The sequence below is a fragment of the Schistocerca nitens genome, chromosome 2, assembly GCF_023898315.1.
Source record: "Schistocerca nitens isolate TAMUIC-IGC-003100 chromosome 2, iqSchNite1.1, whole genome shotgun sequence".
In the NCBI taxonomy this organism is placed as follows: domain Eukaryota; kingdom Metazoa; phylum Arthropoda; class Insecta; order Orthoptera; family Acrididae; genus Schistocerca; species Schistocerca nitens.
In genome coordinates, this window is record NC_064615.1 from 1,078,700,620 (window position 1) to 1,078,713,177 (window position 12,558).

Sequence of the window (12,558 nt, forward strand, 5' to 3'; positions counted from 1 at the left end):
CACAGGCTCGGATTGGCGAAGGATTAGAGATCTAAAGCTGATGTAACCTTTTCGAATGAAACAATCCTGACTTTGCACCTTTGTGCTTGGACAGTTCAATTGATGACAGCATTGTCCGCAGTCAGCAAGATTCTGAGTTCGAGTCCTGGCCCGTCACAGAGTTTTGATCAGCCATAAATAAGCGCAAACTCCGCTGCAGACTGAAATATTAATTTTGGATTTCTATGTTTGCTTTAAAAATTTGAGGGAGTCACCGGAAACATAAATCTGGATGGCCGGAAGGAGGTACGATCCGCCTTCGCCACTGAATACGAATCCGGTGTTTTGCCACTGTGTCATCTCGCTCGGTTTGAGTGGGGAAAGAACATCGTATCAACACTGTACTTGGGTGATAATAACGAACTGATTGCCAGCTACTTGTTTGGAGGGCCGCTACCTTAGATACAACGTTTTACAGAAATAATTTAGTCCTGCATTCCGTTCTTTTCATAGGCATAAATTCGCCCAGCTGCCTTCCGTGTCCGTTACCGCTGTTATTAACGCTGTTTTTGAGATTCGTGTTCGCTGTAAACTTTGTTTTTCTATGCAACATGTTTATTTTCTGGAACCAGAAAAGTTGAAGCTCAGGAATAAAAGTGCTCAGACAGGTTGTACGTTAACAATTGGTACATTGCAAAAGCTAGCTCACTTTGCAAATTAACGGCGAAACTCTGTCGTCGTCACCTTCCTGACTCTCGACTGTCAATAATTTCGTCGCTCTCATGCAAGGGTAGCTTTTCTCATAATATACGTACATCCAGAAACAGAGGTTTCAAAGTTTACTTTAGCTAATCAAATAACCGTCTGATATAAGTTCAATGAAGACGATTTTAATTATCTTTGTTATGCTAGGTACCAAAAGCACAGTATGAGGTGGCAAGTCCAGCGTTTCGATACGTCCTATGAAGATGAACTGGCGAATTTAAACCTGTTCTTCAGACATCTGCGTAGTATCATGTCTGATATCAAACAATTAGCTCCTTTTATTAACTATTGTTCGGACAACATTTCAATTTGAGGAGATAATCTACAGCCAGTCTAGAGATGATCATGTTATTCGCGGTAAAATCCAAACAAGATACGGGTAACGCCTGCAGCTGTAGGCCACACGGCGTTGCGTACTGTATTCCGTTTTATCTACATTTATCTGCATCGCAGACATCGCTACATCATCTATATCTCAACCTACACCGACGAGAGAAAACATGATGACACTTCCTGGTGGCTTTGCGACCCTATAAGGAAAGTACACGACGGTTATCATTCAGCTTTCAGTACCGCATCCAGTATATACGCAAACTATTTATCGTACAGATACTCAAGTTCTTAAGAGTGATTTTCAGGCTGTGCACTGTAGGATATGCGTTGTTAGTAGTTTTAGTGTCATTATTTGTCGTTAGCCGTCGGTACTGGTACAGTGACGTAGTGTTCAAATACATGCAGAAACTCAACACGTCTGGACAAGGTGAGCAGGGCTTTACTCGCAAAGTTGTTTATTCACCTCAAAAGCTGTTGCGCTGCTGTTCTTCGCGACTATCGACGTATTAAAGGAACACGAAGAGGTTAAAGAACGTGACTGGGAAGTTTGAATGAAATGGCGATTTGGGAATTTCTCGTGGGTGAGACCGCCACAAATTATTGAAGAAGTTAACGTTGCCATGGGTGAGACTGCTGGACGCAATGTGCGATGTTCAAGCAGTGTACGGTCTGTGTCTCAACAGCTGAACGTTCCAGAGGCTACCGTAATTTCGGGCAGCATAAGGTAAATCTCTAGTGCGGTTCCAGGCCGTTGCGGAAGCAGATTGTCGTCACACTGAGCAACATTTGTAACCTGGAGCGTTAACGTGCTTATGCAGTTAACAAATTCTACCCTCTGACGTGGAAATTAAAATGTCTTTCTTTTATTCGTTGTTTCTCTTCCGCATGTCCTTACAAATGATTCCACAAGCTTTCATTTTCCTACGATCACTCGATTTTCACGGGGTCTTCTCAAGTAGCGTAAGTTTAATTAAGTTTAATTATAACCAATACCCTCTAATAAGCGAAGCCGATGGCCTTGCCGCAGTGGTACCACAGGTTCCTGTCAGGTCACCGAAGTTAAGAGCTGTCGGACTGGGCTAGGACTTGGATGGGTGCCCATCTGGGTCTGCCAAGCGCTGTTGGCAAGCGGGGTGCACTCAGCTCTTGTAAGGACAATTGAGGAGCTACTTGATAGAGAAATAGCGGCTCCCGTCACGAAAACTGACAACGGCCGCGAGACCGTTGTGTTGACCACTTGACAACCATATATGCATCCTGTGACGCCTATCGGCTGAGGGTGACATGGCGGTCGGTCTTACTATGTGTCCGGTAACGCCGTCATCCAGGCGAACGCCTGCTCGAGACATGCGGCCCACCACGTACATAGGACGGTGGGTGTAGTATTATGCTATGGGGCATATTCGCCTGGGCTTCCATGAGAAGCCACCATGACAACTGTGGATTACGTGAACATTATCGCGGATCACTTGCATACCTCCATAAATGGTGTCTTCCAGCAAGATAATTATCTGTGTCCCAAGCCGAGGTTCGTGTTACAGCGGTTCGAGAAACACGACAATGTACTCGCGTTGATGTTTCGGCCACAAAACTCGTCTACTCTGACTCAATGGAACACCTCTGGGATGCTGCCGGGCGTCAGCACGGCGCCGACAAACCACTGCTTCGTAATTTACGGGAATTGCATGATCTGTGCGTAGACATCTGGTGCCACATGCCTCCGAAAATCTGCCAAGGACTTGTTGACCCCATGCTCCGGATAATCGCCACTGTATTGTAATCCAAAGATGGACCAACATCCTATTAACTGGATGGTGTATAATTAGTGTATAATCCGCAGTCCACCTTACTGTGTGTAGCGGAGTGCATTTCGCATACTTAAATAATGTCTTGCCCTTTCTGCTCCATTTGCGAATAGATCGGCTCTACTATAGCTGAATTTCCCGTAGTAGTCACGCTGCTATATGTCTGAGATAGAAAGTAATATGTATTACAGTGCAGTAGTAGGCGTCAAATTTTGCACTTGGTGTCTGCAAAACTGTATGAGACAAAAGATACACGTTTATGTGAAGTTTGCTGCATGTAAAAAGTAACGTAGTCGGCGCCAAGGAACCTGCGTTAAACTTGATGTGTAATCTTAACCTCTGCCTGCGAATTAACAGCTTCTATTTGCTTTCGGGTGTCCAGCCGGCTGCAGTCATTTACCATACACTATACTACGACAGCATGGCTTGCCTTACCTTCAAGTAATAGCTGTAGAATGGATTTCTTATCTATATCGCTCCTCCTTTACACTTTTATCGTTCTCCTGCTGTTCTGCCACCATACGACCGCGCGTCGAGTTGGGCGGTATGGTGGAGGTCGCGAAGAAGCTAGTTGATATGATACCGATACATTGATATTTATTCCAAAATATATCGATATTTAACGAAAATCTTTTTTCACCAATATACCGCTATATAGATTTTGTAATGGCAATATCGAGTCCCGGTATTTATATTTTTTACAACACTTTTTTCGCCATTTTCGGTAAATATTTGAAACTGTTCTATTGAAATTGTAGTACAACATAATATTACTTTCACTCTTTGAGCTTTCGTCACGTCCATTCTTTCTCTTTGACTGTGTGAAGCAAGTGCAGACGACACAAAGTAGCAGTCCGGTTAGCCTGCCTGGCTAGCGGCGCGGTCTAACGCACTTCCCCGCCCGGCGGATTAGTGTGGAGGTCCGGTGCGCCGGCCAGTCTGTGGATGGTTTTTAAGGTGGTTTTCCATCTGCCTTGGCGAATGCGGGCAGGTTCCCCTTATTCTGCTTCACTTACACTATGTCGGCGATTGCTGCGCAAACACTGTCTCAGCGTACGCGTACACCATAATTACTCTACCACGCAAACATTTGCGGTTACGCTCGTCTGGTTGGTTCAAATGGCTCTGAGCACTATGGGACTCAACTGCTGAGGTCATAAGTCCCCTAGAACTTAGAACTACTTAAACCTAACTAACGTAAGGACATCACACACATCCATCCCCGAGGCAGGATTCGAACCTGCGACCGTAGCGGTCGCGCGGTTCCACACTGAAGCACCTAGAACCGCGCGGCCACTCCGGCCGGCAGTGTTTCACAACCTCATACTTTGGGGGATGATTGAGTACAGCGTATCTCCTGGCATCTATCCTCGACTCTCCACACTCTGTTAAGAGCGGTCATATTGTTAAGTGTGTTAACACCTGTTACAGTATCTCTTGATATTATCGCTATTGCCCTAGAATTATCTGTCCAGATGTATTCTCCCTCTTTCTATTTTACTTCGCAACACTATACTAACCTTCATCTATTTATCCCTCTCATTAGAGTGTCCAGTTCGCTCCTCCTCTTCCCACCTTCTAGAATATCTTACTCTGATTCCTGAAATGTTATCCTTATTCGTCCTCCTTAGAACCTCTTTTGTTGATATACTCTTCGTGTCTTCAGTGTAGTACAATCTACTGGATTCTGCATCCCTATACCGTTAAAAAGTGCCGATTCTTCTTTGTTTATGTACAATTCAGATCCTCAAATCTAATAGTAGCCTAACAGAAGAACAGACCTACTAAAAAAGTGGGGGAGAATAGACACTGAAGAAACCTAAAATAATTGGGTGAAACAGTTATGGTTAAAAACTAAACTAAAATTCAGTTGCCACAGATGAAAAACAGTTATTATTGTTTACAAGAGAAACAGCACAGAAATGTGTGAAAGCAGCAATTTTCTTTCTGAAACAATCGTTATGTTTTTCCCTGTGCGTACATAAGTCCCTGTTTAGTTTTCTAGTTTGTTTACAAGCTCATTCACTTTTCTGTAGTTGTCTATGACAAATGAGACAAGTCTGTTGAATTAAAATAATTTCTGTTTACTTTAATACGTCAAAGTAAGAGAATCGTAGTGTTTGAGATGTGGTGCTACAAGGGAATGTTGAAAATTAAGTGTTCTAGTAAGAAATGAGCTTCTTCGCAGAATCAGCGAGGTGGACACATGGAAAACATTGAGAAGGGAGAGGATGTGCTTAGGGCAAGAATATAATCCGGTAGCTACTGCACTGACAAGATTTCTTGTCCACGTGAGTTTGCCTTGCCTTGGGGATCCGTCGTTCACGTGTTTGTATCTGTCACGTCGTCGTTCGGTGAGAGTCAATAGTCGCTGACACATGGAGTCAAGCATAGTTTCCGATCATTTGTCTCAACTTCCTTGGTACTTGAAGGAACTGTAGAGCCTAAAGAGTGCAGAAGACAGAGGAATATATTCAACAAATAATTGAGAATGAGGAATTCACGGTCGCCGCATCACTTGACAACACTGATGAAAAGAAAGGAATGGTTATATTTTTGGCTGTGATCTGCACACATGTTTTGCAACCGTTTGATCAAGACATTATACATGAAATTTCAGTATCGAAAGCAATTGTTCTGAAAATATTTACTCGCAGCTGAAGCAAAAGAACCGTTCTTCACCAATTCATTAGGAGCATTAAATTTGTTGAACTCTGAATGGAATTTGGTGCGTCAAGGGCCTCTGAAAATTGTTTTTCTCGTGTGGTATTATCAAAAGTACCAGATTCTTATGCGCCTCAAGAATCGCCGGATATTAAATCTGAGCCTACATTTAATGAAATATCTGGAGAGTTTCTACATTATTACATTGCCCTACAGTAACACCGAATGAATTTTTTCCTGCAGATAATGACGATGATGATGTTTCATATAAAGTACCCATCATAACAGACGAAGACTTTTGGAAATCGTCGAGAGCTAAAAAGAGCCGATCGATGTAGACGTTGACAACGAATTTGACAATGAAATCGACGTTGGAGGCCCCGTCCTTACTACATGTGAAATGAAGAACACCATTATAAGTATGTACAGATATTTATACATGCATTATAATGGTGACGATATCGAACATTCTGTTTAAACTGTTATGATGAACAGGCCAATGGCAAAATCAACATCCCCAAAGAAAAGGGTCAATCTGTAAGTCATGGCAAGTATGGTATATCGTATGACAGTGTGGCACCGCCGTAATCGCAGTAAATGCATCCCAAAGGCCACGGCAAACGTTATCGAAATCAACTGACGTATTGTGAGCGCATGCGAGGATGGTTCGGAACCAGCTCCTGAAACATTCAGTGTGAGGTTGGCCGTGCTACGAGACGGATCCTCCCGCACCCGGCCTGATCACCACACCTGAATACAAGTGACTTCAACCTCATCCCACAACTGAGGAAACCATTGCGTGGAAGGCGCCTTGCAAACAGAACGTATGTCCTCATGGCATTTCGGCGACAGGTGGCACACATTGATGGCATTGCAATGGCATTCGGCGCCATTCCCATTGTTAGTAACGTTGTGTGTAGCCACTGGGGGACTATTTTGAAGCACGGCAGCTGATTTACATTCATTTTTGTTCCATTTGTACTAGCGCACAATAAGTTTACACAGAGTTCCTTTACCGTGACCTCCTATCTGGAACCCTATTTTTTTGTTGGCATTCAGATACATCCTGCCATACCGGTCCAATTCACGTTGTGGAATTCTCATGTTCTCATATACATCCCAAGACATGCCGTAGTGTCATAACTTACGGAACGACCCTCGTATATAGACTTTCAGTGTACACTGAAGCGCGAAAGAAACTAGTATAGGCATCCGTTTCCAAGTACAGAGATATGTAAACAGGCAGAATACGGCACTGCAGTCGGCAACATCTATATAAGACAACAACAGTCTGGCGCAGTTCTTAGATCGGTTACTGGTGCTACAATGGCAGGTTGAACGTTGTGTTATAGTCGGCGCACGAGCGATGGGACGCAGCATCTCCGAGGTAGCGATGAAGTGGGGATTTTCCTTTACGATCGTTTAACGAGAGTACCGTGAATATCAGGAATCCGGTAAAACATCAAATTTCTGGCATCGCTGCAGCCTTAAAAAGATCTTGCAAGAACGGGACCAACGACGACTGAAGACAAACAAGTGCAAACCTTCCGAAAATTGCTGCAGATTTCGATGCTGGGCCATCAACAAGTGTGAGTGTGGGAACCATTCAACGAAACATTATCGGCATCGGGTTTCAGAGCTGAAGGCCCACTCGTGTATCCTTGACGAGTGCATGACACAAACCTTTACGCCTCGCTTGGGCGCATCAACACTGACATTGGACTGTTGATGACTGGAAACATGTTGTCTGGTCGGACGAGTCTCGTTTCAAATTGTATCGAGCGGATAGACGTGTACGGGTATGGAGACAACTTCATGAAACCATGGACCCTGCGTGTCAGCTGGGGACTGTTCAGCCTGGTGGAGACTTTGTAATGGTGTGGTGGGTCCGCAGCTCGTGGTCGTGCGGTAGCGTTCTCGCTTCCCACGCCCGGGTTCCCGGGTTCGATTGCCGGCGGGGTCAGGGATTTTCTCTGCCTCGTGATGACTGGGTGTTGTGTGGTGTCCTTAGGTTAGTTAGGTTTAAGTGGTTCTAAGTTCTAGGGGACTGCTGACCATGGATGTTAAGTCCCATAGTGCTCAGAGCCACTTGAACCACTTGAATGGTGTGGTGCGTGTGCAGTTGGAGTGACATGGGAACCCTGATGCGTCTAGATACGAGTCTGACAGGTGACATATGTAAGCATCCTATCTGATCACTTGCATCCATTCATTTCCACTGTGCATTCCGACGGACTTGAGCAATTGCGGCAGGACAATGCGACACCCTACACGTACAGAATTGCTACAGAGTGGTTCCAGGAACACTCTTCTGACTTTAAACTTTTATGCTGGCCACCAAATTCCCCAGATATGAACGTTACTGAACATATCTGGGATGCCTTGCAACGTGCTGTTCAGAAGAGATCTTCATCCCCTCGTACTCTTACTGATTTATGGACAGCCCAGGAGGATTTATGGTGACACTTCCCTCCAGCACCACTTCAGACGTTAGTCGAGTCCAAGTCACGGCGTGCTGCGGCACTTCTGTGTGCTCGCGGGGGCCCTACACTACACGATATTAGGCAGGTGTATCAGTTTCTTTGGCTCTTGAGTGTATAGTAGGTAGCTACACGAATAAAATTGAACAGGAAATGGAATTACTCGACTGCAACGTAATTTGACGAGATCGCAAATACAATATTGCTTTTTTTTGGCATGCATCCCTTAGCACGAAAAAGTACGACGACAGAGTAGTTTTGACTTCCTTGGTCCTACGGAATACGAGAACAAATTTGCAATGGAGAGATAGTTTGATAATGTTCTATAAGCAGTCGGCTGAAGTCACGTGCTCAGGTTACGAACACGACCCCGTAGCTACTGCGCTGTCAAGGTTGCTTTTCCACGTGAGCTTGTCTTGCCTTGGGGATCCGTCGCTCACGTGTTTGCATCTCTCACGTCGTTGTTCGGAGAGATTCAGTGGTCGCTGACACACGGATACACGCAAAGTTTCCGTTCTCTTGTCCCTATGCACAGCGTCGCTCAGCTGTCGATCGCAACAGCCGCCACTTGCTTGCAGAGTATCTCTCCTTGTGATGCCGTCACGTCAGTGCTATGAATGCGCTGCGAATAGCATCGCTGTGAGTTGCTCTTTCTCCCGTCGCTGTACTGTTTAAGGAATTGTTCCAGCATCTGCAGTTTGTGCGTGCCTGTTGATACAACGGCTTGTATACTACCACCAGGAGTCACGTGCGGATGTAAAATGCTGTCTGCTCCGTGAAAGCTGCACGTGCATGCAAGCACGTTTGCCGTAGCGCTTCATGACAAAATAAAGTCAGCCAGTGCAACGAAGGAAGCGTACAAGCGTAACTCCTACAGACAGTTCGCTTTGCTTCAATTGGCTACCATTACCAAGTTACCAAGAGACAGTTAATGGGTATGGACACAAGCACTAACACTAAATTATTACTGTGGCTCTCTGTTATTGGTATCCTTTATACAGGGCGCGCAAAAATATGACCTAAAAACATACTGACGGCCGCTGTGGTCGAGCGGTTCTAGGCGCTTCAGTCTGGAACTACGCGACTGCTGCGGTCGCAGGTTCGAATCCTGCCTCGGGCATGGATGTGTGTGATGTTCTTAGGTTACTTATGTGCAAGTAGTTCTAAGTTCTAGGGGACTGATGACCTAAGAAGATAAGTCACATAGTGCTCAGAGCCATTTGAACCATTTTGAAAACATACTGACGGGAAAAGAAAATGGCAAAGCAAGGAGGAGTTGAACCAACGGCCTTGCCGCAGTGGTAACGCCGATTCCGGTCAGATCACCGAAGTTAAGCGCTGTCGGGCTGGGCTAGCACTTGGATGGGTGACCATCCAGTCTGCCGAGTGCTGTTGGCAAGCGGGATGCACTCAGCCGTCGTGAGGCAAACTGAGGAGCTACTTGATTGAGAAGTAGCAGCTCCGGCCTCGTGAACTGACATACGGCCGGGCGAGCGGTGAGCTGACCACATGCCCCTCCGTATCCGCATCCAGTGACGCCCATGGGTGAGGGTGACACGGCGGCCGGTCGGTGCCGTTGGGCCTTCATGGCCTGTTCTGGCGGAGTTCAGTTTTTAAGAAAGTGTTGTGCAACATAAAGGAAAGCTGGCAGCCGTTTTGTACTTGTGAAAGATGATGTCTATTCAGATTTCACGCCATTCGTATAATAGTGGCGCTAGTAGCTAGGTTTGCTTTACATACGCACTGTAACGGTCATGAGCGTTAGTTTACTTCGAGATTGGACGTGGTGAGTTGATGTCAGTCAAGAATGCCTTTAATGCGACAAAGACGACATTACCAACACCTCACTGAATTGTGTTACTTCTAGAGTATTGCAGAAAGATTGGCAGAAATGCAGCCACTGTACTTGATTGCTGGCAGCGGTAGTCACGGGAATCTACGGTCGCAAGGAGACCTGGTTCCGGACGGCTACGTTACACTACCGAGCGGGAAGACCATCGTGTTCGGAATATGACTCTGGCGCATCCTGCGGAGACATGGCTTTGCCACAGCATGGGGTATGTTTCCAGAATATTTTCACCCTGCAGCGGAGTGTGCCCTGATATGAAACTTCATGGCCGATTAAAACTGTGTGCAGGAAGTCTCATATCAGCGCCCACTCCCCTGCAAAGTGAAAATCTCATTCTCAAAAATGTTCAAATGTGTGTGAAATCTTATGGGGCTCAACTGCTAAGGTCATCACTCCCTAAGCTTACACACTACTTAACCTAAATTATCCTAAGGACAAACACACACACAGCCATGCCCGAGGGAGGACTCTAACCTCCGCCGGGACCACCCGCACAGTTCATGACTGCAGCGCCTGAGACCCCTCGGCGAATCCCGCGCGGCAAAATCTCATTCTGGAAACATCCCCTAGGCTGTGGCTAAGCCATGTCTCCGCTATACCCTTTCTTCCAGGAGTGCTAGTTCTGCAAGTTTCGCAGGAGATCTTCTGTGAAGTTTGGAAGACAGGAGGCGAGGTACAGCTGTGAGGACGGAGTGCGAGTCGTGGCTGTGTAGCTCAGATGGTAGAACACTTGCCCGTGAAAGGGCAAAGGTCCCGAATTCAAGTCTCGGTTCAGCACACAATTTTAATCTGCCAGGAAGTTCCAGCTGATACTCTCCCTTCCACGCGACGTTAGATTTTCAACATCTTGAACGCTTGCTGTTCATGTTGTATATCAATGATACGGCAGACAAAAGTACCCTCAGATTTTTGTAGATGGTGCCGTTATGTACAATACTCAGTCAGTCAACGTTAAAATTTCAAACTATTGGAAAAGTTGTTAACTTGCTTTTTATGTTCAGAAATGTTAAACAGTGTACCCTATAAACCGCAGAAACGTAGTATCCTACTATTACAATGTGAAAGATTCACAACTGCGGTCACGTGTCTTGCACACGTGTCTGAATGAAAAGATTTATAGGGATATGAAAGGGCATGTAGGCTAAGTCCTAGCCGAATCAGGTGGCAGAGTTCGGTTCATTACAGTCAATCTGTAAAGGCGGCATCTTTCAATACACTTACGCAACCGATCCTCGGAAACGAATAACAACAAAACAAAACAAAACAAAACAGGATTAACGGCGTATATTGTGCGTGAGGCACCAGCAAGATTCAGCGAAAGGTTGGGAACAGTGGGTGCTGTCTTTAACTTAACACAATGATTTGACTGTGTGGTTTGTACAATATTTTCACATAAATCGGAACATTATGGAATTGGGGAAAAAACTGAGCAATGATTCACTACCAAGTCGGAAGCAGAAGTTTGTCTTCCAGTGTCAACAAGCAGTAAAGAAGTTTGAATTGGCAAAACGATTTAGACAACATATATGTATGCTGCAAAAAGTGGCCATTGAGTATAAATAATGAAAAGTGTGAAGTGATCCACATGACTACTAAAAGAAATCAGCTGTATTTCAGGTACACGATACGTCACGCAAATATGATAGCTTGTATTTCGGCTAAATACGTAGCAATTACAATTAAGAATAACTTACACTGGAACAACAAAAAATAATGTGAAAAAGGGGTCTGCTAGAAATTTACACGTGATCAGCAGAGATAAACCTCGTCAGAGATAAAACTTAACTATCGATCGTCACCTGTCAGGGATAAAAACTTAACCTATCGATTTTGCACAGCCACTGTCCATGTATCACTAAGCTTAGTGGCTTCTTCTTCCCTATTAAAATTATTCCCATGCTCATGTGTGGGAAAGCTAACCAAAGACTGCGATTTATTCGCAGAACACTTAGAAGATGCACTACTAAAGAGACTACCTACAATACGCTTATCCGACCGCTTCTGGAGTATTGTTGCGTGGTGTGGGATCCGCATCAGATAGGATTGACGGAGGACATCGAAAAAGTTCAAAGAAGGGCAGGTCGTTTCATATTATCGCGAAATAGGGGAAAGACTGTCATGGATATGATACGCGAGTTGGGTTGACGGTCATTAAAACAAAGGCGTGTTTAGTTGCGGCATAATCTTTCTACGAAATTTCAGTCACTAACTTTCTCCTCCGAATGTAAAAATATTTTTTTGGTGATAATTATAGTAAAATAAGAGAAATCAGAGCACGCATGGAAAGATTTAAGTGTTCGTTTTGCCCGTGCGCTGTTCGGGAGTGGAACGGTACAGAAATATGTTGAATCTGTCAGTGCCGACGACTATTTTAATTTCTTAAGACTGAAAATGGATGAAAATCTTTGTTAGAATTTCGCATTCAAGATGCTGCTCTCCTCACTACAAGACTACTCTCCAGTCTCCGGCACAGAAACGCGTCACTTTGTTTGCTCTGCCTACTTTCACACATCTTTGACTCCATAACGTCGATGTCGTTATCAGAGCGAAATTCGAGATAAAGTCTGTGCTTATCTGCTGGTGAGTATTCCGGCTTGCATGGCCCAGAAATTTTTCCGTATGTAACGTTTCGTTCAGATCTGCGCTTGACATCTTCAGAGCTGGTCGTAGTTCCTCCGAGTCT

General features: G+C 45.0%; 1 protein-coding gene and 1 pseudogene across 1 annotated transcript in view; one reads left to right on the forward strand and one right to left on the reverse strand.

The window, feature by feature from the left end:
- The window catches only part of LOC126237475 (uncharacterized), a 555,798-nt gene that overhangs the window by 370,368 nt on the left and 172,872 nt on the right, over positions 1–12,558 (reverse strand). The gene's annotated exons all lie outside the window — the stretch shown is intronic.
- LOC126237910 (5S ribosomal RNA) lies at positions 2,086–2,204 on the forward strand (annotated as a pseudogene).